General features: G+C 40.9%; 1 protein-coding gene across 11 annotated transcripts in view; it reads right to left on the reverse strand.

The window, feature by feature from the left end:
- The window catches only part of elf1 (E74-like ETS transcription factor 1), a 309,211-nt gene that overhangs the window by 197,565 nt on the left and 86,233 nt on the right, over positions 1-25,413 (reverse strand). For 4 of the 11 annotated variants that reach the window (XM_069893446.1, XM_069893445.1, XM_069893434.1 and 1 more), the window contains exon 1: positions 3,177-3,495. The exons of 5 other annotated variants lie outside the window; for them this stretch is intronic. The gene's annotated coding sequence lies outside the window, so the exon portion shown is untranslated. Of the gene's footprint in view, positions 1-3,176; positions 3,496-25,413 lie in introns of those variants that run through there. 2 more of the 11 variants (XM_069893436.1, XM_069893442.1) reach the window with 1 other exon arrangement.

A 25,413-nucleotide genomic window follows, 5' to 3' on the forward strand; every position in this document is an offset into this window, starting at 1 on the left:
GGGGAGGTTATGTTGCAATTGGTCAAGGCAATGCTGAGACTACACTTGGAGCATTGTGTGCAATTATGAGTGGCGTCGATAAGGTAAAAAGTCAGACTATGGGCCGAATGCAGGCAAATGGGACTGGCTTGGTTGGCATGGACAAGATGAGTCGAAGGGCCCTTATTTATTTCATGCTGTTGAACTCTTAGAACTTTATGATAGGTGGTGTCTGAATGCATGATTCAACCTTACTGCAGAACTGGTCAGGTTCCTCACACCTGGAGCTGAAGATGGAGATGGAGGGTAAAGGAAAAAGGAGACTAGAGGGAAAGAGGTACAGGTGATCATATTTAACTGTGGCATTCCTTACTTTTATTCACAACCCCTCTTTAAACTGTACATAAAGAAGAAACGTGGAGTACATCAAGTGCCATATCCTATGTACAGTTTGATGCACTATCAATGACTCCAAAGACTAGAAGTTACCTGATTGATAGGCTTTTAATTATCTTTGGCTTGGCTTCGCGGACGAAGATTTATGGAGGGGGTAAAAAGTCCACGTCAGCTGCAGGCTCATTTGTGGCTGACAAGTCCGATGCGGGACAGGCAGACACGATTGCAGCGGTTGCAAGGGAAAATTGGTTGGTTGGGGTTGGGTGTTGGGTTTTTCCTCCTTTGCCTTTTGTTCGTGAGGTGGGCTCTGCGGTCTTCTTCAAAGGAGGTTGCTGCCCGCCAAACTGTGAGGCGCCAAGATGCACGGTTTGAGGCGTTATCAGCCCACTGGCGGTGGTCAATGTGGCAGGCACCAAGAGATTTCTTTAGGCAGTCCTTGTACCTTTTCTTTGGTGCACCTCTGTCACGGTGGCCAGTGGAGAGCTCGCCATATAACAGGATCTTGGGAAGGCGATGGTCCTCCATTCTGGAGACGTGACCCATCCAGCGCAGCTGGATCTTCAGCAGCGTGGACTCGATGCTGTCGACCTCTGCTTTTAATACCATCAACAGAAGGCGCGTCTCATGTTGCTGACCTGAGACCCAAACTTGTTGCTGACCTGAGACCCAAACTTCTTCTGGGGAGGGGTTATGGCATTGCCACCTTTATTGGGGGAATCAACGGGGAGGAGCCACGGGTACAATCAGCAAGGGGTGGGCCAGCCAGACACATACAAACAGGATTAACAGTGGTTTCACCACACAGGTCCACTTGTTAACTGTGACAAGGCATCTGAAAACAATCAGCACCTGCAGCACCACACCCTCACACAAGATCACAAGACAACAAACTCCATGGCATTTATTGTCAGGCTGTAGAACAATACACACAAAAGCGAAAACTCTCCTTGCAATAAGCACACATTCTAAAATACATTATTACGTACAAGGACCTCAGCTGCATTGGGATCCTGCATGCATTCTAAAACACATTATTACGTACAAGGACCTCAGCCGCATTGGGATCCTGCATACATTCTAAAACACATTATTACGTACAAGGACCTCAGCCGCATTGGGATCCTGCATACATTCTAAAACACATTATTACGTACAAGGACCTCAGCTGCATTGGGATCCTGCATACATTCTAAAACACATTATTATGTACAAGGACCTCAGCCGCATTGGGATCCTGCATACATTCTAAAACACATTATTACGTACAAGGACTTCAGCTGCATTGGGATCCTGCATACATTCTAAAACACATTATTGCGTACAAGGACCTCAGCTGCATTGGGATCCTGCATACATTCTAAAACACATTATTACGTACAAGGACCTCAGCCGCATTGGGATCCTGCATACATTCTAAAACACATTATTACGTACAAGGACCTCAGCCGCATTGGGATCCTGCATACATTCTAAAACACATTATTACGTACAAGGACCTCAGCTGCATTGGGATCCTGCATACATTCTAAAACACATTATTACGTACAAGGACTTCAGCTGCATTGGGATCCTGCATACATTCTAAAACACATTATTGCGTACAAGGACCTCAGCTGCATTGGGATCCTGCATACATTCTAAAACACATTATTATGTACAAGGACCTCAGCTGCATTGGGATCCTGCATACATTCTAAAACACATTATTACGTACAAGGACCTCAGCTGCATTGGGATCCTGCATACATTCTAAAACACATTATTACGTACAAGGAGCTCAGTTGCATTGGGATCCTGCATTTGAATTTGAAATAAACTCCACGCAATTGCAAAATCAAAATGAGCAGTTTGTTCATTTGGTGGATTTGGAATCAGCTTCTCACGATAAGGTCCTAGCAGCAGTCACCTCCCTTTATGGAGTTGCAGAGAACAATTTTCTGCATACAGGAAGCAATAGTCCAAGTGACGCCTTCGTAAGCAAACAAGTCAACCCAAATCCACCCATTGCTTATGACTCCACGAACGGAATATTATAATCGTAAAAGATATGAAAAACACAGCATTGTGGGTTTTTTTTTCCACTTCGCACAAACAGTTCTCTCACATTTCCCAAAATTTATTTCAGGTTGGAGTGCCACCTCTGAACAGCCTCTAGAAATATTAAAAATTGATCTGTAAATGTGCTTCCCCGAGCCCAACAATGTGCCAGGTGGACCAAAGGTCCAGCATTAATACTAAATTGGACAAAACAAGGAACCAGCAGAAGCAGAGAACACACTTGTTCTGTCTTTGGATAATGGTTTGATATTGACCACCTCATACCACTGGTAGCCAGCAAGCCCAAAATCACAAGTGGAACCAAAAGAAATCAACTTGGAAAGAGCACGGTGATGAGTGAAATAGACAAGAGCAGGGTGGGGTGAGGTCAAATGGAAAGGTCGGCAAAAGGATTAAACAAGTCCAAACAAATTAGAATGAAGCCAATGTCAAACAAAGCCTTGAAAAGTTCTTTCCTTCCCTGTTACAAAGTGGAAGAATTGGAGCTGAAAATGCAGCGCTCCGCGCGATTCATGTGAAAATCTACCAGTCTCCAGCTTCCCTCAGCACTGAGCACAGCAGCACAACGGTTTAATGGTTAACAGGCAAGAATACGGGAACATGGCCTGTTCAGCACAGACCAGAGCAACCAGGCAACAAACTGAAGTTTCCATGCAAACCACAGCAGCGATTCCGAAACCACATTTTATTCACAACCCCTGTACATAAAGAAGAAACGTGGAGTACATCAAGTGATCGGTTACCTCAGGAGGCAGAGGTCTCCATGGCGCGGCTTGTATCCATGTATCTGTTTATGCAGGCAAAGAACATTCCAGTTAAACAGAAAGAAACCACACCTGTGAAACAGCAGAACCACGAGATGTGAAACCCTATTCCACACTGTCTCACAACACCGAACTGGGAAGTTAAGCAGTTCCTCTTTTTTAACTCCTTTTCCTCTTTGCCCCAGAAGTTTCTTTTTTGCTTGTTAACTGCTGACAGAAATGGCTGATAGAGGAAAAGAAGAACTACAAGTTCAACTGCTACTGCATGGTGTTTCACTTTGACTCACACACAGGCACACTCAACATGCATACACAGAAGGAAGCCAGTTCTGGGCGAGGCACGCCTACACATATCACAGTAACCCAATGGTTGCCCTTGGCTTCTTATGCAAATTCCTGCAGGTGAGGGGGATGACATATCTCAGTGACTCAGAGCCAGTTGAAAAATATAGTGGCTGAGCATACCTGAATTTCAGGCCTAACAAGGCTAGGTTAAAATTTTCACACACACACACACACACACACACACACACACACACACACACACACACACACACACACACACACACACACACACACACACACACACACACACACACACACACACACACACACACACACACACGTAGCGCGACATGTGTTCAACTTTGCTCAGCACTGCTTCTCCTCCCACCCATCACTCGCAAATTAAGATAATAAAAAAAACATTTCTGAAGGGAGTGGCACCATAAGCAATCTGTAAGATATGACAACAGCTCTTAAAGAGGCAGTGCATTCCGACAACAACTCCGTGGTGTCAATAACAAAACATTACAGTTTTATTTAGTAGAATCCTAGCGAAGATTTTGCCTGCAATGGAGAGCAACGTGATTCCCCTGTAGTTTGAGCAGTCTGATTTCTCGCCTTTGTTTTTGTACAGGGTGATGATGGTGGCATCACGAAGATCCTGAGGCAGTTTACCTTGGTCCCAACAAAGCTTGAAAAACTCATGCAGTTTGGCATGCAGAGTTTTGCCGCCAGCCTTCCAGACTTCTGGGGGGCTGCGCTGGATGGGTCACATCTCCAGAATGGAGGACCATCGCCTTCCCAAGATCGTATTATATGGCGAGCTCTCCACTGGCCACCGTGACAGAGGTGCACCAAAGAAAAGGTACAAGGACTGCCTAAAGAAATCTCTTGGTGCCTGCCACATTGACCACCGCCAGTGGGCTGATAACGCCTCAAACCGTGCATCTTGGCGCCTCACAGTTTGGCGGGCAGCAGCCTCCTTTGAAGAAGACCGCAGAGCCCACCTCACTGACAAAAGGCAAAGGAGGAAAAACCCAACACCCAACCCCAACCAACCAATTTTCCCTTGCAACCGCTGCAATCGTGTCTGCCTGTCCCGCATCGGACTGGTCAGCCACAAACGAGCCTGCAGCTGACGTGGACTTTTTACCCCCTCCATAAATCTTCGTCCGCGAAGCCAAGCCAAAGAAGAAAGAAGACAGTTTTAGTACTAAAGAAAGCTCTTGGTGCCTGCCACATTGACCATCGCCAGCGGGCTGATATCGCCTCAAACCGTGCATCTTGGCGCCTCACAGTTCGGCGGGCAGCAACCACCTTTGAAGAAGACCACAGAGCCCACCTCACTGTCAAAAGGCAAAGGAGGAAAAACCCAACACCCAACCCCAACCAACGAATTTTCCCCTGCAACCGTGTCTGCCTGTCCCGCATCGGACTTGTCAGCCACAAACGAGCCTGCAGCTGACGTGGACATTTCCCCTCCATAAATCTTCGTCCGCGAAGCCAAGCCAAAGAGAGACAGTTTTAGTGATGGTGGCAAAGGTGTTCATATCTACAGGCAAAGGGATAACATAAAGAAGGTAGGGTGAAAGGTTTCACTGCTTGGAGAAACTGTAGCTAATATGACAAGAGAGCATTTAGGGCAAGTTTCAAATCTAATTATTTTAGTTTGTGGTGCTTCTGCTCTGCTGTGTTCTCTTTGGTCCACAGAAAGGCTGCAAATGCTGGAACTTGGAGCAAAAAAAAATCTGCTGGAAGAACTGTGCAGCACAGTGAGTGTAGCGGTTAGCACAACACGATGACAGTGCTGGCGACCCATACTCGGATCTGGCGCGGTACATTTTTCCTGTGACCTGCTTGGTTTTATTTTCTGGGTTCTCCAGTTTCTTTCCACCCTTCAATTGGATGTAATTAGGTGGCACAGGTTTCAATGGCCAGATTCGGCTTCCCCTGTGATGTAAATAATATTTTTTAAATGAAAACAAACTCAGTAGGTTCAGCAGCCTGATAGGGGTCTATCAATAACCACGAAGTCGAGAGCAGGCTTTAATAATCAGAAGACTTTGGCTGGCCCGGATCCAGGTACAGGAATGCCAGAAGGGAGGAGGGAGGTCGACCTTTATGGCCAGGTCATAAGGGAGGAGACATAGGAGATGGGTCTCTAGTGGGCAGGCCAGCCTCATACATACAACAGCACACAGGTAGGGAATAATGTACAAGGAGAAAACATATCACCACACAACATTAGTGAGAGAAGAAGAAAGAAGAATGGTCAATGTTTTGAGTGTGAACCCCTCATTAAACGTAGGATTGAAACCCAAGCATGACCATTCTTTTACTCCCAGTCGTTGCTCAACATTATTCATTGCTCTATTAATCCTGCTCTGTCATCCTTTTAATCTTTAATTAATGCTGTACTAGCCCTTTAACCATCACCTTCACCTCAGTTTTTATGTCATTATGCCTTTAACCCACAGAATGTGACATCACAGACTGCCCAAGTTTTTTCAGTCATCTGAGGTTATCCATTCAGTGACTACACTTTTTTAATTCACTCCAAGAATGTGGATATCTCTGACAAAGTGTGCTGTTCCTAGTTGTCCTTCAGTGCCAGAGAGAAGGTGGAGACGAAGTGCTTTCTTAAACCACTGCTCATGTCATGAAGGTTGTTCTACAATACTCGCAGACGAGAACTTCAAAGATATTTACATATTGATGTTTAAAACACTTCAGCTTCCATAGAACCAAAGAACATTACAGCACAGAAACAGGCCCCTTTGGCCCTTCTTGACTGGGCCAAACCATTTTTCTCCCTGGTCCCACTGACCTGAATCCAGTTGATAGCCCTCCATACACCCCCCACCCCGCCATCAATGTGCCTGCCAAATTCTCCTTTAATGTTAAAATTGACACTGCATCCACCACTTCAGCTGGCAGTTAATTCCAAACTCCTACTGCTCTCCGTGTGAAGTTCCCCTGAATGTTCCACCAAAACAATTTTCAAAGCAACTTTACCATTACATTCCAACCTCTATACTAAATACTTTGATTTATGAAGGCCAATATGCAAAATCTTCTCTTTACAATGCTATCTTCTTGTGACACCACTTTCAGGGAACTATGATCTACTACACTCGTCAGTGCCTTACCATTTACGTGTATGTCCTTTCTTGATTTGTCCTTCCAAAATGCAACACCTCTCACTTGTCTGCAGTAAATTCCATCTGCCATTTTTCAGCCCATCTTTCTTGATGGTCCAGATCCCTCTGCAAGCTTTAAAAACCTTCCTCACTGTCCACAACGCCCCAATCTTTATGTCATTTGCAAACTTGCAGATCCAGTTCACCACATCATCATTCAGATCATGATTATTGAAGAAAAACTGCAATGATCCTCGAGGCACACCAGTCAAGTCTGAGAAACAATTATCCACCGCTACTCTCTGGTTTCTCCCATTCAGCCAGTCAAATCCAGTTTATTACTTCACCATGAATACCGAGCATCTGAAACTTCCTGTCTAACCTTCGCATGTGCTACCTCGTCAAAAGCCTTACTAAAGTCCATGTAGACAACATCTCCAGCCTTTCCTTCATTATCTTTCCTGGTAACCTCCTTGAAAAACTCTTTAAGATTGGTTAAACATGATCTACCACACACAAAGCCCTAATTGTCCCTAATTAGTCTCTGTCTATCCAAATACTTGTATATCAGATCTCTCAGAACACCTTTCAATACTGACATCGGGCACACAGACCATAATTTTTTTTTAAATGGAACAATGTGAACTAGTCTCCACCCATCAGCACCACACCCATGGCAACGGACATTTTAAATATTTCTGCAAGAGCCCCTGCAATTTCTATAATAGCCTCCCTCAAGGTCCAAGGGAATATCTTGACAGGCAATGGGGATTTATCCACCTTTTTTTGCTTCAAGACAGCAAGCACTTCAATACTCATATTATTCGAGCAGACATAAAACATACTCAAGGATTGACCTGTTCCTGTTGTCAGCCCATATCCAAGGGAGAGTTAGGAAAACGGAATATAAAGCTAGATTGTTATCTGATCACTCACCCCTGTTATTAGCAATAGAACTGGAAGACATCCAACAAAGAACGTATAGATGGAGATTAAACTCCATGCTCCTTAAAAAACAGGATTTTAGAGAATTTATTGAGCGCCATATTAAAATGTTGTTTGAAATAAATACGGAATCAGTGAAAGACAAATTTATATTATGGGATGCAATGAAAGCCTTCATCAGAGGGCAGATAATAAGTTATGTAACTAAGACGAAAAAGGACTACAATCAGGAAATAGAACAGCTGGAAAAGGAAATAGTAAATACAGAAAAAGATCTAGCAACAAATTAGCAACTATACAACATAAAGAAGAGAATGGCGGACAAAAAAATAAAATACGAAACACTACAAACGTATAAGGTGGAGTAGAATATAATGAAAATAAAGCAGAAGTATTATGAGCTAGGAGAAAAAATGCACAAAATACTGGCCTGGCAGCTTAAAACAGAACAAGCTAAAAGAACGGTATTGGCATCAAGGAAAAAGGACAAACAAATTACATATAACCCAACAGAGATCAATTAAAACTTTAAGGAATACTACGAGCAATTATACCGAATTGAGAATGAAGGGAAAGAAGACAAAATAGATGAGTTTCTATCTAAAATTGAACTATTGAAATTGCAAGAAGAGGAGAAAAACAAATTGATAAAACCATTTGAAATAGAGGAAATACAAGATATATTAAAAAAGCTACCGAACAATAAAACGCCTGGGGAGGACGGACTCCCAGTAGAATTCTATAAAACATTTACAGAGTTACTAATTCCTCCTCTCCTGGAAGTAATGAACCAGATTGAAGAAACACAAAACATGCCAGATTCATGTAAAACAGCAATAATTACAGTAATACCAAAAACGATGAAAGATCCACTAACACCAGCATCGTATAGACCAATATTTCTACTTAACTCAGATTATAAGATAATAGCAAAACTATGAGCAAACAGATTGGCTGACTGTATACCAAAAATAGTAAAACTAGATCAAACTGGATTTATTAAGAAAAGACGAACAACGGACAATATCTGTAAGATCGTTAACTTAATCCATGCAGTACAAGGAAATAAGACGCCAACAGTTGCGGTTGCTTTAGACGCAGGGAAAGCCTTTGACAGGGTAGAATGGAATTATTTATTCAAAGTACTACAGAAGTTCAACCTACCAGAGAAATATATTAATTGGATTAAAGCATTATATAAGGGACCATTGGAGAAGGTGACAGTAAATGGATATATATCGAACCAATTTAAATTAAGCAGGTCAACTAGGCAGGGATGTCCACTATCTCACTCACTGTTCACTTTAGCAATAGAACCATTGGCAGAACTGATAAGGACAGAAAATAAAATAAAAGGGATAAAAATAAAAGAGAAGGAATATAAATTAGTCTATTTGCAGATGACATCATGGTATACTTAACAGAACCAGAATAATCAATAAAAGAATTACATAAGAAATTGAAGGAATATGGAGAAATATCGGGGTACAAGATCAACGCAAATAAAAGTGAAGCGATACCAATGAATAATGCGGATTTCACAATGTTTAAGAAAGAATCACCATTTAAATGGCAAACTCAAGCAATCCAATACCTAGGTATTAGACTAGATAATAATCTAGGCCATCTATACAAATTAAATTATCAGCCATTAATGAAGAAATTACAAAATGTCTTAGAACATTGGAAAGACTTACCACTAACACTGATAGGAAGGGTAAATTGCATTAAAATGAATATCTTCCCAAGGATACAATACCTATTTCAATCATTACCAATTCCCTTAACAGAGAAATTCTTCAATGAGCTAAAGAAAATAATAAGGAAATTCTTTTGGAAAGGGGGGAAACCAAGGATAGCACGAGATAAATTGACAGAATGGTACAAACAAGAGGGCTTACAACTACCAAACTTAAAGAATTATTATAGAGCATCACAATTAAGATACCTATCTGATTTTTATCAAACAAGGGAAAAACCAGATTGGACCAGGATAGAGCTAGATAAAATAGGGGAGAAGGCACCAGAACATATACTTTATAAGTGGGATGAAAAACAGGTGCAATATAGAAGTTCACCAGTACTGCACCATCTGCTCAACATTTGGAAGAAGATTCACGTAGAAAGGAAAAAAAACAAATTACCAATTATTATTGATGCAAAATTAACTAATCCCTTTCTCAATAGATAATCTTTCCTTTAGAGAATGGGAGAGAAGATAGTTTTTTGGAAAAAAAATTATTATCTTTTGAACAAATGAAGTACAAATATAGAATAACTCATGGTACAATGTTTGCATACCGCCAACTGAAAACCTACTTAAAGGACAAATTTGGAACCAGGCTGAGATTACCAGAAGGAAGCAGCTTTGAATATGTGATTTCAGACAAAATGATAATTAAAAGATTTATAACAAACATGTACATCAAGCTGCAAGAGAAAGAGAATGATGAAATAAGCTACAAACCCAAACAAAAGTGGGAACATAATCTAAACATAAAGATAAAAAAATGGAATATGGGAAAAGCTATGCTCCGGAACTATGAGAAATACAATAAACATGAGGTTACGCATGATACAATATAATTGGTTACACAGACTATATATCACACCCCAAAAGTTAAATAAATGGAACCCAACAGTATCAGATAGATGTTTTTGCTCTAAGAAGGAAACAGGAACAACAGTACATGCAATTTGGGCATGTGAGAAAGTGGAAATGTTTTGGGAAGGTCTAAGTCAGGTACTAAATAAAATCACAAAAAACAACATACCAAAAAATCCAGAGATCTTTCTTCTAAGTAATATAAGAAGTAAGGAACTAGGCCTCAAATTGGATGAAGCACAAAAAAGATTTATTATGATAGCCTTAGCTGTAGCAAAAAAATGTATAATCTCAACCTGGAAATCAGAATAGAGCCTGAGAGTACAGCAATGGTACATAGAAATGAATAAATGTATTCCATTTGAAAAAAATAACATATAATTAAAAAAATAAAGTCACATTATTCAAACAAATTTGGGAACCGTACATGGAACACAACAGAGAGGGACTACTGTGGACCTCCACCCCCTAAAATGAGAAAATGATAGAATGAGAAGAAGATGAAATGAACTGACCCAGTGTGTAAACGTAGATGACACAATTTTCTTGTTTATTTTCATTGTGTGATGACATTGTTTAATGGGTTTAATGTATTGTATATGTTGAACGTTTCGTGGGTAGGGAGGGGGGTGGGAAGGAGGGAGGGAAGGGAGGGCAGAAAAGGGGAGAAAATGACACTGTGTATATTCAAGAGGGAAATGTTTGTGTGTATTTTGGTTAATGTGGTTCATAGTGTGAAAAATAAAAAAAAACTTTAAAAAAAAAAGACAGCAAGAACTTCCTCCTCTTTAATCTGTACAGGTTCCATGACCTCACAGCTTGTTTTCCTTACTTCCCATGACTCTTGCCCATTTCCTGAGTGTATACTGATGGGAAAAAAAAACATTTAAGATCTCCCCATTTCCTTTGGCTCCATACAAAGCCAACTACTCTGATCTTCAAGGGGACCAATTTTGACCCTTTCTATTCTTTTGCTCTTAGCATACCTGAAGAAACCCACTGGACTTTCCTTCATGTTATCTGCCAAAGCATCCTCATGTCTTCTTTTAGCCTTTCTGATTTCATTCTTGAAGTTTTTCTTGCATTTTTTTATACTCCTAATGTACCTCATTTGCTCCATGTTGCCTATACCTTCTATACACCTCTCTCTCTTCCGGAGTAGATCCTTAATATCCCTCAAAAACAAAGGTTCCCTATGCTTGCTAACTTTGCCTTTAATCCTGACAGGAACATACAAATTCTGTACTCTCAAAATTGCTGCTTTGAAAGTCTTCCACTTACATAGAGCATAGAACACTACAGCACAGTACAGGCCCTTCAGCCTTCCATGTTGTGCCGATCCATATATTCTTACAAAAAAAAGCACTAAACCCTCCCTACCCTATAATGCTCAATTTTTCATCCATCCATGTGCCTCTCTAAGATTCTCTTAAATTCCCCTAATGTTTCCACCTCCATCACTATCCCTGGCAAGGAATTCCATGCATTCATAACTCTCTGCATAAAAAACAACTTACCCCTGATGTGTCCCCCTCAACTTGCTTCCTTTCACTTTGTACATATGTCTCTGGTGTTTACTATACCTTCCCTGGGAAACAGGTGCTGCCTCTCATAATCTTGTAGATCTCTATTAAGTCTCCTCTCATCCTTCTTTGCTCCAAAGAGAAAAGTCCCAGCTCTCTAAAGTTGCCTCATAAGACTTACTTTCCAAACCAGATTACATCCTGGTAAATCTCCTCAGAACTCTCTCCATAGCTTCTATATCCTTCCTCTAATGAAGTGTACACAATACTCTAAATGTAGTCTCACCAGAGATTTGTAGAGTAGCACATGACCGCTTGTCTCTTGAACTCAATCCCCAATTAATTAAGCCCAACATCCCATAGGCCTTTTTAACTATCCTATCAACCTGTGCAGTGACCATTGATGGATTTGAACCCCAAGGTCCTTCTGGAGGTGTAGTGGACAGTGAAGAAGGTTGCAAAGGGATCTGGGCCAGCTGGAAAAATGGGCTGTAACATAGCAGATGGAATTTAATGCAGACAAGTGTGAGGTGTTGCAGTTTACCTTACATGGTAAATGGTAGAGCACTGAGGAGTGCGGTAGAATAGAGGGATCTTGGAAAACAGATATATAATTCCCTTAAAGTAGTTTCACAGGTGGCTAGCATTGTAAAGAAGCTTTTGCATATTGACCTTCATAAATCAAAGTGTTGAGTATAGAGTTTGGGATGTCATGGTAAAATTATATAAAATATTGATGAGGTCAAATTTAGAGTATTGTGCGCAGTTTTGATCAGCTAACTATAGGAAAGATATCAATGAGATAGAAAGAGTGCAGAGAAGATTTACTAGGATGTTGGGACTTTGGGAACTGAGTTACAGGGAAAATGGTTAAACAGGTTAGGACTTTATTCCCTGAAGTAACGAGCCATTAACCCTATACTCAGCCTTCAGGTTTGTCCTTCCAAAATGCATCACCTCATACTTATCTGGATTGAACTCCATCTGCAATGTTTCTGCCCAACTCTGCCTTCTATCTATTCTAAATCCTTTTGTAACCTATGACAGACAACCCTCAGTACCATGCACAACTCCTCCAACCTTCATTTCATCTGCATATTTATTGACCCATCCTTCTGCCTCTTCATCCAGGTCATTTATATTTTAAAAATCACAAAAAGAGGGGTGCCCGAACAAATCCTTATGGAATTCCACTAGCCACTGAACTCCAGGCAGAATACTTTCATCCAATATTACTCTCTGCTTTCCATATGCAAGCCAATTTTTTAAATTCACACAGACAAATTTCCATGAATCCCATGTCTCATAACTTTCTGAATGAGTTCCTCATGGGAGACCTTGTCAAATGCCTTACTAGAATCTATAAAGATCACATCTACAGCCCTACCCTCATCAAAAAACTCAATTAGGCTTGTGAGGTGCTATCTTCCCTTCACAATGCCATGAATATCCTTGAATATACTGTACTTCTCCAAACGTCATAAATCCTATCCTTAAGAATCCTCTCCAATATTTTGTATACCACTGATATAAGACTCACTGGTCTATAATTCTAGGTTCTATCTGGAACTATAGAACACTAGTCCACAGAAGGCAGGTCCTTCAAGTCTGTCCTGAACCATTTTTTTGCCTAGTCCAACTGACTTGCACCCAGTCCATAGATCTCCATACCTCTCCCATCCATGTACCTGTCCACATTCTTCTTAAATATTAAAATTGAGCATGCATTCAGCTTCAGCTGGCAGCTCATTCCATATCCCCAACACTCTCTGCATGAAGAAGTTCCCCCCTCATATTCCCCTTAAACTTTTCACTTTTCACTCTTAATCATGTCCTCTTGTTTGTATCCCATCTACCCTCAGTGAAAAAAGCCTATCCTCATTTACTCTGTCTATCCCGCCTTATAATTTTAAATATCTCTATCAAATCTTTCCTCATTCTTCTACAGTTCAGGAAATAAAGTCCTAACCTGTTTAACCATTTTCCCTGTAACTCAGTTCCCAAAGTCCCAACATCCTAGTAAATCTTCTCTGCACTCTTTCTATCTCATTGATATCTTTCCTATAGTTAGCTGATCAAAACTGCACATAATACTCTAAATTTGGCCTCATCAATATTTTATATAATTTTACCATGACATCCCAAACTCTATACTCAACACTTTGATTTATGAAGGTCAATATGCCAAAAGCTTTCTTTACAATGCTATCCACCTGTGAAACTACTTTAAGGGAATTATAAATCTGTTTTCCAAGATCCCTCTATTCTCCCGCACTCCTCAGTGCTCTACCATTTACCATGCAAGGCCTTTCTTGGTTTCTCCTTCTAAACTGCAACACCTCACACTTGTCTGCATTAAATTCCATCTGCTATGTTACAGCCCATTTTTCCAGCTGGCCCAGATCCCTTTGCAACCTTCTTCACTGTCCACTACACCTCCAATCTTAATGTCATCTGCAAACTTACTGATCCAATTTACCACATTATCATCTAGATAATTGATATAGATGACAAACAACAATGATCCCAGCACTGATCCTTGATGCACACAACTAGTCACAGGCCTCCAGTCTAGAAGCAATCATCCACCACTACTCTCTGGCTTTTCCCATCCAGCCACTGTCAAATCCAGTTCACCATGAATACCTAGCATCTAAACCTTCCTGACTAACCTCCCACATGAGATCTTGTCAAAGGCCTTACTAAAATCCATGTAGTCAGCATCCACAACTTTTCCTTTGTCAACCTTTGCAAAGTATCTGTGTGGCTCTGTTGCCCTGCAATGTCCCAGTCAGTTAAGCATGGTTGCATGGCCTATCTGTTGGAAACACCTTGTATCAAAAGCCCATCAGGCAGTGATCAGCCAAAAATCTCGTGCAGGTTCTGCAGGACAATGACATGATGCATCCTGTGGAGTGATTTGCTGAGAAGACTGTTACAAAGGAGAATGTCTCAGCCAGAACTCACCAATACACATCGAGGCCTCGCTTGGCTGGACTTGCATGGGTCTGTCCTTTTCTGATCTTCTCTATATTGTCAGAATTTCACTTCCAACCAACGGTGCCCTTAGAACAAATGCAATGAGGATGAAATGGACGGCCATCTCTTTGCAGACTCAGTATTCGTAAAAATGATTGGGAGAAGAATACAAGGTACCTTGGCCTAGTTAATCTCAAGCAGCAGTGTTACAAAGGACTCTCATCTATAGGTGAATTCTAGGAATGCATCTCAAGATGGATATCAATTGCTGTTAGCAGATCATCAGCTCAGTGAAAGATGCTCTTTGGTCTGGCGAAACATGTTGGTCTTCCAGTACAACAAATTTCCATCAGAGAAGACTGCCAACTGACTTTTTCCAGTGTGCATGCTGAAGGACATATTGCACCTTGGTGCAGCCAATGCAAAAGCTTCGTGGGGTAGGGGTGCAGTCTATGGATCTTCTGCCACTAGACATTGAAGAGTCAAGTCTTTGCCAGAGATCACGTGAGTCGCAATGGTGCCATGTGCACAAACTGTGTGAACACTCTCATTGTATGGACTGAGATATCTGTGAATGGATAACTGAATGGCGCCACAAATATAAAGAGAGCCATGTACTGCACTTTTTGTACTTGTATACATTTTGTATATACACAAAGTACAACAGTTTATTTTAACTTACTGGAAATGCTGTTATGCCAACCTCCAACTCATACCCATGAAGACTGAGAAAAGCAACAGACCTCTGCTTGAAAAGTAACCAGAGTTTGGAGTTATTAAAACATGGGGCAATTAAGCTGCTGAAAACACCACAAGCAAAAAGGCTTATTCGTGACCACACTTCAAAAGTGCTCTCTTAGCTGGCAACAGCAATTCTGAACACACTTTAGAAGTTTTAAACTAATTCACCATGCGGAAAATTGATGAGATTCTATTGACCATCCTTGCTGACACCCAACTTGCATTTTCACTAATGAATTAGCTAAATCAATCAAGCTAGTTTCCTGCAAAGGCGGGTTGGAATAAAATGAGGCCACAAGTTTCTGCTCTTGACACATTTAGTTTCTTTCTAAAAATAAAACCAGCTTAACAAACAAGTATAAGCTTGATGCTGGAGAAACTCAGAAGGTCATACAGTGAACTTCATGAAGCAAAAATAAAGATACATAACCAATGTTTCAGGCTTCAGACCTTCATCAAGGTATGGAAAAATGTTAGCAGGTGTCTGAACAAAATGGGGGGGGGGGGGTGGAAAGGAGAGAGCACAGTCCCAGAGGCGAAAGGTGATAGGTGGATAAGGAAGGGAGGACACACCAGCAAGCAAAGGGAGGGGGTTAGGGTTAGGGTTAGGGTCAATGGAGGGTTAGGGTTAGGGTTAGGGTTAAGGGTTTGGGTTAGGGTTAGGGTTAGGGTTAGTCAATGGAGAAGGAAAGGGTGCAGAGCTAGAGGAAAGAAGACGGGGGAAAGGGAAGGAAGTGAGAATGGAGAGTAGGTTAGTAGAAACTGAAAAGTCGATGTTAATGTCCTCTGGATGGAGCATGCCGAGATGGAAACGCTTAACAAATCCAAATCCGTAGGTTTCTTTGCTGTGCTACTTTCAGACAGAGAAGACCTTTGGATGGTGAGTCTGAACATGTATTCTGGATCACTCCCTCTGTGAGCAAAAGTAAAGGAGATTGGCCTAGAGAATTTTCCTCACTTGAAAAAAACATGGTAGTTTGTTGATGAACTGAGGTCAATGTACATTGTGTCTCTGAAAAATGTTATTCCTCACAAAACCCAATGCATCAGGCATTGGAAAGGTCTTTCAGGGCAACACCTACACAAAGGTCTTTCCCTCCTTCTTCCATTAGAATCATGGAGCTACAGAGAAAAAGAACGTGAAAGCAGGCCCTTCATCCAATTGACCTACACCAACTATCCACACCAATCTTTCACCAATCTCTTTTTATTCCCTCTACATTCTCATCAACTCTCTTCAGATTCTACTAATCACCTGCAGTGGCCAATTAACCTCGCAGGATGGAGATTTTGGGAGGGGAGATTCAAGTTTCAGTCAGGATATGTCAGTACTCCAAAGTTCAGGGTTGGAGATTGGGTTTGGAGCTGGGGTCCTTCATAATCAACTGTTGGAGGGGCTGGTCAAAGTCCTGAATACCAGCATATGTTAACGCTGCTATCAAGAGAGACCCATAAGTTCATTGTACAACGTACACATGCACCAAAACTCTTATTTGCCGCAAGCAAACAGATACATCACAAGATAAAGCTACAATAGCATATATTAAATTATTGTGTGGTAAAGATAATAAATACCAAAGACAGATAGAAAGAAATATTCAATTTGCAAAGTGCAAGAAAGAAAAAGTGGTATTATATAAATAGTGCAGATAGGTGTCACAGTTGTTGATGATTGGTATGGTATGGGAAGGTTTTAACAGCCTGAAAGCTATTGGAAGAAAAATTGTTCTTGAAACAAGAAGTTCTGGTCTTCAGGCTTCTGCACCTTTTTCCCATACGTGGTTCCAAGCACCTCAGATGTGGACAAGCAAGTCCCCCCATGACTCTCGCTGAAACAGGTCGCTTGTTGATTGTTTAAGCCTCATTTTACACATGGGTGTCTCCAATGTGTAACTGAATTAACGTTGCGTACCACAACATGTGCAGTGCACTTCATGCACACTGAGGCAATTTGCCAAAATAAAACTACGTTATAATAAATAATTCAATTCAATTCATGCAGCAAGATACTGATCCCTTACAGCAATCAACCTTCAATTAAATTCTCTCACCATCACCCCAGAAACTTTACACCAGAGATTTTATGTCAACCAGCAGAATTACAACACATTCTTCATTGTTTACATTGATTTCAACAGTGGAGGTAGAAGTTGACAAGAGATCAAGTTTTTTGGGGGGATAAAAACCACACATTTTAATTGTGTAACCTACAGCTGATCCATTTCTACACAGTAGGCACTGAATACATACTGACACATACTCACTGAAAAAGAACCTGCGTGATACCATTAGAATGCAGCTATTTTTTTTCTCCTAGCTTCCATAGAGCTTCTTATCAAATCAGAATATTCTAATATAATTTGTTCTCAGTCACAAGTTTCGGCAAATTGTTTTCAAGCTTGAAGTGATAGTGGCCTAAATATAATTTGCAGAGCACTTTGTCTCAAACTTTATCCTGTAGGTGAATCAACATTCTAGACCTGCCTAGCTAGAGAATTCTGTAAACACCATCATTACATTGACTGTAACATTTCCCAAAGGCAGCTCACCGCCTCAGTCTGAAGGGAAACCAGTGACACTGGCATCTAAAATAAATTTGATGAAAATTCTCTGTTACTCTTTGGTTTCATTTCTCGTAACATTAAAATGGGACTTCTCAAAAAAAATGCAGCTAAACACCAAATTCATTGCATCAAAATGAAGTTAAACAAGAAAATTAGCTCATGCTGGTGTCAAGTGCAATACAATGAACCTGTTCACAGTACTGTTACAAGCCCAGAGGACCCCAAAACCCATTCACCAAGACAAATGATTACTCAAAACAAAAGTTGCTTTTAATTATCTTTAAACATGAAAATAGAAATCAAACTTTAACTTATCACTATTGATTTAACTAAACTAACTTAACCCTCTTCTAATTCTAAGCGCACGTGTATGTAATGTGTGTGTAAGTTCAGAAATGTTCTTTGGTTCACAGTCTAATCTCACTTGTCATTCCTCCAAGTTCACTGGTTGCAGGCAATTCTTATACTGTGGACATAATTTAATATATATTAAGTTCACCAGGCTTTGGTGCTTGAAAGGTAAATGGTTACTGCTCAGGAAGGTTCTTGTCGATTTTCAGATAGAGATTTGTTGTACAATGGACACCCTGCCACTTCAGTGTCTTTCTGACGAAACTTGCCCCCTTTAGGGTTCTCCAGATGATAACCTCTTTCTTTCAGGTCACTACAGAGTGCCTTTTTGTTTCTCTTATTCCAAGTGAAATATTAGACAGCCAGTCTTCTCCTCTTGTATGAACCACAAGGGCTTTGACCAGGCTGAATCAAGCTCTTACAACCAGTCTTCCACATGGGGTTTTCCACAAGCTTGCCAGCTTGTCCTATTCCAGTCTCAGCTGCTGTTGCTGGTGGTAACACTGTAGAAGTGATCTCTGTGCACGCGCACATGTGTGTTTGTGTCTCTCTCTCTCTCCCTCTCTCTCTCTCTCTCTCTCTCTCTCTCTCTCTGAGAGAAAGCCTGTTTGACTCTCTCTACTTGCAAAACAACTTAGACCAGCTCCAGCCAATCTGTGGCTCCAACAAGATCTTTCATCTGTTGCCTTTTTGTAAACAACAATCCATTAATGAAGTCTCTTTGGGCCCTCTCCAAAGCTCTTGCAAAGACTGTTGGCCTCGACATGTCTAGCATGGGGCAGAGCTCCAGTATTTTAAATAACATCTATTTTAAAGTGTTTGTATGTGACCTACTCTAACAAACCTTTCCCAATTTATCTCCCAAAAACATATCTATATACTCTGTCACAGTACCTCGGTACATTAAATAACGAAATTGAAACAACACATGTACAGATCCAAATGGTTGCCAAGAACTGTGAGCTCTGTGATTTTTCAGAACACAAATGTGCTGGAGAAATTAATCAGGTCATGCATCATCCATAAGAAGCAAAAGGCAATCAACGTTTCAAGCCTGTGCCCTTCCTCAGGAGTGAAAATCAGGCAGATGCCCTAATGAAAAATGGGGGTGGGGAGGGCAGGGATAGGAACACAGGCTGACCGGCAAGAGATGGATACTGGTAGGAGGGTGAAGAAGAGAGAAATGCTGAGGTAATAAGGGGAGCGGGCAGTGGGGTGAGAAGAATAGCTCTCTGAGAGGAGAAGGAAGGGAAGGGGTTGGGTAACTGGAGGGAGACATAGGGATGAGGGAAAGAGAGAGAACAGAGGATTAAAGAAATTGGAGGGTGATATTGATGCCATCCAGTTTGGAGACTATTGAGGCAGAAATTCTTCCAATTTATGGGTGGCAGTACACAAGACCATTGACAGACATGTCAGTATGGCATGGGGATATAGAATTGAAGTGGAGGGCCACTGGGAAGTCCTTACTTGCAGCAGATTAAGTGAAGATGCTCACGGAAGTGATCGCAAAATGAGAATGTCTGTAGATGATGGAGTCATCTACAAAACACAAATGTGCTGGAGAAATTCAGCATCCATTGGCAGGGAAGGGTAAACAGCATTTCAGGCCTGGGCCCTTGGTCAAGGGCAAGAAAGTGTGGGGAGAAGGGAGGAGGGGAAAATAGGAGGGAGGTGAGGGAAGGGGGATGGGGAGGAAAGCATGCTAACAGGGATGAGGTAATAGTCTGGTTTGGAACGCAGAAGATTGCAGCAGGCAGGAAACATAGCCAGGTCCATCCCAAACTCTGACATCTGTCGACATCTACATGAGGTGCTGCCAACATTATAAAGAACCACAATTACCCTGGTCATAACCTCTTCGCACTGTTACCTTCTGGCAGAAGGTACAGATGCCTGATGTCCAACACCTCTAGGTTCAAGAACAGTTTCTTTCCAACAGTAATTAGGCTCTTGAGGCTCCATTTATAACACTATTGGACGTCATTTTTATTAGCTATCGATCTAAAGTATTGATTGTCTTTTTTTAAATTCAATTAAGTTCACTATTACAGTTTTATAAATGCCTGTTTGGTTGAGGCAAGTAAGAATCTTGGTGAATATTTTCAATGTATATAACGATAAACTCATTATCATTATAAATAACCAGATAACTTACACAAGCAAAGTAAAAACTTGTTCTGCTCTTCTTTGAAGTTATGTCCTGGAATCTATTACATACATCCAAGTGGGAAAATTGGGTTTTGATTTAATATATTTAAATGATCACATCCCTGGGAATTGGGAGCTTGGGTTCGCCAATGGATTGGACAGGAGGCTGTGGGTCTTCAAAGACTGTGGGAGTGCTGGATGTGAATCCACGGACATTCAGTGTCTCTGAAAGGACTCTCTTTTGCTGCTCCCTGTCTTATAGTTGGGAGTGCCGGACCAGGCTAGGGCCACCTCTTTGTTTGCCTTTACGACAGGGAAAAGTTGATGAGTTTTTGCGTACTGAATTTGTTTACTATTGCATGCCAATAAACGAATCTTGAATGGGTCTGTGATTCATGAATTTCTCTGGGGGTATCAAATGCTTGAGAATCTTGTTCGGAAATAGTAATGGGCACTGGAGTCACTAAAAATTGGAACAAAAGGACACCCACAAGATTCTTGCATTTAGATTTATAACATGTGCATTATAAATCTGCTAATTAATACTCAAAGTGTTTGTTATCTGTTGGTAATGAGCATCGAAAATACTGTACATAAGTTACAAGAGTGAGAGTAATGGAGCAGGTCATTGAGAGTTTTTGTACTGAAGTTGAGTTACTTCTTGTCATTTCAACTACTTGCACATTGTTAATTTTTCACAACGTAGAAGAGGCCATTCATCTAATTGAATCAATGATACCCCCAAAGAAATTCATGAATCACAGACCCATTCAAGATTGGTTTATTGGCATGCAAATTGGCAGGTAAACAAAATCAATACACACAAAATTCCGTCAACTTTTCCCTGTCGTAAAGTTACACAAAGAGGTGGCCCTCGCCTGGTCCGGCACTCCCAACTATAAGACGGAGCAGCAAAAGAGAGTCCTTTCAGAGACATTGAAATGTCTGTGGATTTGCATCTGATGATGACTTTAGAACTTTGCCTTCAAGTATACACATTTGGATGTTTTCGCTGCAGTGACCTTAAGTCTCGAGAGAAGGTAGAGGTTGAAGAGTTTGCTACAATCCTGTGGGAAGTTTATTGAAGCTGAGCTGCAAAATTATAGAAAGGATTGGAGCCTGATTAAATTTAAATTTAATTTGGACATACAGCACAGTATCAGGCCATTTCAGCCTACAAGTCCGTGCCACCCAACTTACATCCAATTAACCTACACCCCCAGTACATTTCAAATGGTGGGAGGAAACCAGAGGCCCCAGGGGAAACCCATGCAGACACTGGGAGAACATACAAACTTCTTACAGACAGCAGAGGATTCGAATCCCAGTTCTGATCGCTGCCTCTGTAAAGGGGTTGTGCTAACCTTGATGTCAAACATGCCGCTCCATCTGAAATCTAAATACAACACTTACCCAAACTCACATTTCACTTCAGAAAAAAATCAATACCTGCATGGTGAGTTTTGTGATGCTGTAAATGTTGTCTTTTGAATAACATTCTAAGGCTTATTTGTAATTTCAGTGAATACAAAAGATCCCATCACACTTTCTGATAGTCTTCCATATAATCCTCAACATTGCTCGTTGAATTAATTAAATGTTCCCTGCATGGACTTTTTTGCGAGTTGAATTTTGCCAACAAATCTAGTGATTAATGCCCAACCTCTCTCCATGTTGAAGCAGATGGCGAGCCACCTGCTTCAACCTATGCAATCCTTGTGATGCAAGTTCTTTTACCTCCTTCCTGATGGCACTGGGTCAAAGACACTGCGTGTTGGGTGGAAAGGTCCTTTTTTTAATTCTTTGCAGCCTATTTAAGCAACACTCCCAGTTAATGTCGTCGATAGAAGATCTTTATGGCGGATTCGATGAACATCTGCATTCAGTCTGATGCTTTGCACCTACCAATGATGCAGCCAGTCACTCTCAAGTTTGTTCCTGTGAAATGCTGTCAAGATGGGCTCAATAGCCTTGCCGCCTTCAGCCTTCTCAGGAAATCTAGGCACTGCTGGACCTTCCTGACTAATGAGATGGTTTTGTGGGTCCCAAATAGGATCTCCTTTAATATGCACACAAAGGAACATTGTGTTCCCCACTCTCTCCATGACAAAACCATCGATCTACATGCGTGTATCATCCTCCTGAAGTCCACAATCATCTCCTTTGTCTGGCCGCATTGAGACTCAGGTGATTCTCTCACCATTTTACAAGCCAACCAACCCTCCTCTCTGTAAGCTGACTCATCATTGTTGCTGATGAGGCCCAACTACTATTGTATCATCCACAATCTTGAGGATTCGGTATGAACGGATTCTGGCAGTGCAGTCATGAATCAGCAGTGTGAAGAGTAGTGAGCTGAGCACACAGCCCTGTGTGATGGTGCGAGATTCAAACCCTCAGCTCTCAATAATTGCCAAGGTACTAAGTACAGAGTCAGTGAAAATAAAACTGCAAATGTTGGAAGTCTGAAACAAAAATAGAAAATGTTGGAAACAACAATTTCAGGTAGCATGCATGGAAAAAGAAATAGAGTGAAAGTTTTAGCTTAATAAACCTCTGCCAAAGCCTCCCTTGCTGAGAGCAAGTTGACACTGATGACAAATAATCCCATAATCATTTACCATTCTAGTCTTGTTTCATCTTGTTCTGGAGACCCTAATTATTTCAAAATCCCATTTCTATTTTATTTTTACACTCCATTTTCTGAAACTGTTTTTTAAAAATACATATGGTTACAATTTGTTGGTTAAGTGTTTGATTTAAGTTATCACTGCACATCAGTCCAATCTTGAGGAAGATGACTGTTGAATGAGATTTTAAATGAAAAAAAAACTTATCTATTCAAATACATGAACAAGATGCAATGAAACTACTTGGACATTTCCTTATCTCCCACTAAATATTCTCCTCTTTATCAACACAATGAATTAGGTTTACTGCAAATTTGTGTGTTCTTGACACACCCAAAATCCCAGTCACATTTATGTATAATTACAGAAACTTCTGAAGATTCTAGATAGTCTGAATGAGATAAAGTTAATAGGAGATATCAAGTTGAACGTCGACAACATTGTGAAACTATTCTACAGTAGCCAGTCAAGTGAGGAGAATATTCAGAGGCCAATTTTCCCAAAGGAAGTTTCACGAGACTTTTGAGGCATGGCCAGTTGAAAACAACTTTAATATTATGTCAGTTGGACTCTTTAAAAAAATAAGCATAGAAATCACAGATCAGGCCAGACCAGCCAGGTTACCACTTCAATCAAGTAACATGTAGTCTCCAGCCTTGCCATTTTGCATTCATTTCTTCCTTTCACACAGCCCTGCTTCTCAGATCCTCAGTTTGCAAGAACCATGCTCGTGACATTTAACGAAGCATATAGGGCTAACATGCTTGGTATCGAGGAGCAACAGGCACCTGTGAAACTGAACTTCAGAACAGAGCATCAAAGTGTGGCATTACGAGAAATGTCAGACAGTGTGTCGTTTATTGTATCTTGCATTGCTACACTTTGAAAGATGAACAAACCTGTTTTTATGAGTCATTTTTCAAAAGCTCAGGTATCCAAAACCATGTTGCAATTCACTAAGTGTATTTGAAATGCAGTCATTATTATAACATTGGAAATACATCACTCAATTTCTAGCAAGATCCAAACAAGATAAAGATCAGCTAATCAATTCATACTCAAGTGATGGTCACTGAGGAACAAATTAATCAAGACACTGAGAGAACTCTAAACATTCTTTAGAAGGCTGATTATATGCAAATTGTTGACCCAAAACGGGAGGTTATACATTCATTTATAAGTAAGAGTTTGCCAGAGGTACAGAAAGGAGCCAAGTGTTATTTGGAGAAATATGGTTATGGGCTTCCTCTGCAAACTGCAACACAGTCATGACGCAGGATGCTTATCCTTCCACAGGATGTGTTTGCATTTTTTTAAACTGTCTCTGCTAGCGAACAAGGCGGAAGACTGTGGCTTATCTGTGACTAACAGCCCAAAGAAAATAAAGCACAGAAGTGAGAAAACAGACTCCTCATTCCTTCTTCAGAAACAATATTTCTGCCTCACAGAACTTTCGTGCAGTCAAGGGGTTATGTTCCCAATTGTGCACATGCAGATTAATGAGTAATGAACTTTGTAAAATGTAATGGTACATTCAAAGTTATATTTTGAATTAAACCAGCAATTGAAAGCTTGGATCTTTCTTGCTGATCTGCAAACTACCTTTGAAGCTTTGGTTCCAGGCCACAATACTTCAAATTTAAACATTGCTAAAATTCATCCATGGTCCTTGCTATTCCTTTAGTTCAGCTGAAAACAAAATTGACTGAAATACTGAATGATTACAATAGAAAATAGAAAGTGTGTGTGAAGGAAGTCAAATTGACCATTTGTTCTCTTCCTTCCTGACTACAATCCATTCGCCTCGACCTGACATTGAGAACAATGGATCTGGCCATGAATATCCAGAAGACATGCACCCAAAGTAGATGGTGATCAAAAGAGGAGGAATAATTAGGCTGTAAGGGTGCTGTAGCATCGGATCTGGAGTATAGTTACTACAATTTGAATAATTTCCCATTACTTTTGATGACTAGTTCCTTGCCCATGCCAGGTACCACACCTGCCCACTGACATCGATGTCAACTTACAATGGACTCTCAAGAATGAATTCCCTAATTTGGAGCAATGGTCTCTGTCCACTTGCATGTTGGGTGCCAAAAACTGCCATTGGTAAGGTATCAATGGAATAGGACTCTCCCATCTTGTGTCAAATCACTTGTCCACCAACTGGCCAAAGGTCCAACCTTTGCTGACACCATGTCAATCTGACCTAAATGCAATCCTGTGCAGGACTGGCACCATGCAATTCCAAATGTTTCAACAGATAACAAATCCAAAACATTATGCATACAGTTGAGTC

Source organism: Narcine bancroftii, chromosome 8 (genome assembly GCF_036971445.1).
Source record: "Narcine bancroftii isolate sNarBan1 chromosome 8, sNarBan1.hap1, whole genome shotgun sequence".
NCBI classification, from domain to species: Eukaryota; Metazoa; Chordata; class Chondrichthyes; order Torpediniformes; family Narcinidae; genus Narcine; species Narcine bancroftii.